Below are 3,787 nucleotides of genomic sequence, written 5' to 3' on the forward strand. Positions count from 1 at the left end.
TACACACAATGGAAGTTTCGGGAACAAACCCATCGTCATTTTGTTTTATTTGTTTACAACTTTTATTTGTTTATTGTATTGATGACGAAGGGCCTGTACTGTTCCTACCGACCCTTTTCCTTTTTACCTTTATTTTCGTTAGTATTTTTACAACCCCAGGCTCCTAGCAACCCCCTCCCCTCCCCCCACCGTTCTCATCTAACTTATCCGGACATAATAGCATTGTGAGACAGGCAGCAATTTGTGACAGAATACATATTATTATTATTACACGATGGGCCTTCCACACAAAAGACAGTGTTCAATATTGATCCAATGGCAATCCGGGGTTCAATCCAGCTATAGGAGTGTCGGATGCTCTTTTCGATTTTTATTCTATCCATTGTTAGTAACACAGGAAGCCAACATCTCAATGTTTAATAACTATTACAAGACTCTAACAGTTCAGCTATGTATTAAGAGTTATAGCTTATTATATTTTTCTTATTGAAAGAACTGGATAAATTATTATCATTTCATGGTAGACAACAGTCACAATGACTATGAAAATGACGTGTTAAGCAGTCGGGTATAAAGAGCATAAGATAATATCTGCAACGGCGTCAGATTCAAATCTACCTGTATTTTAAAAAGTTAACAAAAACTGTAGTTATTATCAAGAAACAGTTCATGGGGTAATGGGGGATTAAAGAAATGTAAGAAACTTTGTATACTAGGATATGGCAATATTTTATTAAAGATAAAAAGTTGGCTGTGGTATGGATTGCAAAATGTTTTGGATACGAAATTCTAATTACACTCCCATTTCTATCAAAATGTGACCAAATTCTTGCTACTTCATTTACTCCTTTAAAAGAAAAAGTGAATTAAAAAATAATAAAATTCCCTTCATTCATCCCATTGGGGAAATTTGTCTCTTGTGTATACTCCAAGGGAAGACTGGATTAACCCAGGCGTTAGCCGCAGTGCAGCGCTGCAATTTGAGCTACGGCGAGGTGACTTGCTCAAGACCACACAGCGTAGCGGCGGGTGATCGAACTCGGTACCTTTCGGGCACGAAGCAAAGACTGTACCGCAGAGCCACACTGCCCCTAAATATTATAATTATAGAGAACCATGACGAAAAACAAACTGAAATGACTTGTTTTTATCAGCTATTATTATCAGTTGTAAAAAGCATTATCTTTATTCGAATGCTGTCAGATAGTAAATAAAGTAAATTGTCAACCAAAATACTGCTTGAGCACTTTATCTAAATTAAATTTCGTTGAGTTCGTGAACAAATCTGCCTCACAATGACAAAACCGTATCTTGAATTGGGGACCTTTAGCTTCAAACTGGTGTAATGTCGGAATTACCTGTTTAATGATGAGAAAAATAGGGTATGGAGACGTGTCATATGAAAACAGAGAATAAAAAGTCACGGGGTCAGTGCCAAACTCAGGATCCAATTAACACGACACCCTCCGCCTGGCTGAGAGAGAGAGAGAGCGAGAGAGAGAGAGAGAGAGAGAGAGAGAGAGAGAGAGAGAGAGAGAGAGAGAAAGAGAAAACAGAGAGCGGTCGCTGGCTGGATGGTTCAGTCGAAAGTGCGACACGATCGCCGCTCTCTCTCTCTCTCTCTCTCTCTCTCTCTCTCTCTCTCTCACTCTCTCTCTCTCTCTCTCTCTCGCTCTCTCTCAGCCAGACTGAGAGTGTAGTGTGGCTGGATGGCTCAGTCGGTAGTGCGACCGCTCGCTGTTTTCTGTTTCTCTCGCTCTCTCAATCTCGCTCTCTCTCTCTCTCTCTCTCTCTCTCTCTCTCTCTCTCTCTCTCTCTCTCTCTCTCTCTCTCTCTCTCTCTCTCTCTCTCTCTCAGCCAGGCGGAGGGTGTCGTTTCAATTGGATCCAGAGTTTGGCACTGACCCCGTGGCTTCAAATTCTCTGATTTCATCTGGCACTTCTCATTAACCTATTTTTCTCATCATTAAACAGGTCATTCCGACATGTCATTCCGACACACACTTTTTCTGAAGTGATCTGTATATCGAAATGTATGATATTCGGTTTAAAATTAGGCATTTTAGAAGTCTAAGATGCTATTTTATTATGCAAACTGAATTTGGCATCTTAATTAATCCGCTCGAATGAAAAATGTTGATATTTAAAATTTGATCATTTTCGTTTTGAATTCAATTATCATCTCATTGTTTATCCAGAAAAAAAGTCTGGTTGTAACGGTGTGGTAAAAACTTGGGCCAGAGTAAGTCCTTGGCCAATAGACCTTGGAATTATCCCGGTTTCTATAGCGTGAAACAGACAATAACAATTGATTGCTATCCTTTGGATAGGACGCTAATCTTTTGCAAAGTGCTTTTCGCCAGATCTAACAGACCCCAGCTACCCAATCATTGCTGGGTGGACAGGAGGGGGGGGGGGGGGGGGGGAGGGTCAGAACAAAATCTCGACTTCACCTGATCCCTTTGCCCCTTTGTGTGTGAAGCGAATGCTCTACCAACTGAAATATCAAGACCTCCTAAAATGGGTCAAACATATATTATTTCTTTGTGATAAGATTGATCTCCTGCATCTACACATCAGATCTTTAATGCCAATTGCTACTGTTAGAAAGAAAAAAAAAAATTAAAAATACCTATGATTTTAATTCTGTCAATAACGACAGAACAGCCCTTGTTCGGCTATACGAGTTTCAATGGAACAAATTAAATACGTATAGAAATATACAAAATATCACGCTGGAGTCCTAAGTGGAACATCCGGTTTAGTGGCGGAAACGTGAGCCTAAAATTAGTGGTTAAATGCGTCATCCATGGGGTTTGATTGTTGTTAGAATCAGCGTCCATGCCAACTCTTGACACAACAACCGTCCATAATTGTCACCTTGGTTAATGGCTTCGTAGCGAAAATTGTCATGCTTTGACATTGGCTATTATTATTTTTTATTATTGTTGTTCTTCTTCTTGTTGTTCTTCTTCTTGTTCTTCATGTTCTTCTTGTTCTTCTTGTTGTTGTTGTTGTTGTTGTTGTTGTTGTTGTTGTTGTTGTTGTTGTTGTTGTTGTTGTTGTTCTTCTTCTTCTTCTTCTTCTTCTTCTTCTTATTATTATTATTATTACTACTACTATTATTATTATTATTATTATTATTATTATTATTATTATTATTATTATTATTATTATTATTATTATTATTATTATTATTATTATTATTATTATCATCATCATTATTATTATTATTATTATTATTATTATTATTATTATTATTATTATTATTATTATTCTTCTTCTTCTTCTTCTTCTTCTTCTTCTTCTTCTTCTTCTTATTATTATTATTATTATTATTATTATTATTATTATTATTATTATTATTATTATTATTATTATTATTATTATTATCATTATTATTATTATATCATAATAATAATACTTTATTTTCATCGTTCCGGAAATTCTTTTTACAGACGTATGGTACACGAAACATTTGAATATTTGCGAATATTTCCCGGTCCAGTCAATCGCCATTCTCAATGTCAATCAGTAGATTATTACTAATAATGTAGTAATGCCTTTCTATTGGGATCAAACCTTAGGATAGCTTAATGAAGGTGATAGTCCATGACATTATTGATCCGCTAATGGGCATAAACGACCTCGTGAAAATGAGTCATAAACGAAACCAATGTAAAACATGTGGCGACAACATCCATTTTCTACCTAAAATATTTTTAAAATGTAAAATTTCTTTTAGTCATCTCCAATGGGAAATTTGTCTTTAGGGTATATTTCAAGGG

This window comes from Berghia stephanieae, chromosome 2 (genome assembly GCF_034508935.2).
Source record: "Berghia stephanieae isolate SIO BIC M18660-M18661 chromosome 2, UCSD_Bste_1.3, whole genome shotgun sequence".
In the NCBI taxonomy this organism is placed as follows: Eukaryota; Metazoa; Mollusca; class Gastropoda; order Nudibranchia; family Aeolidiidae; genus Berghia; species Berghia stephanieae.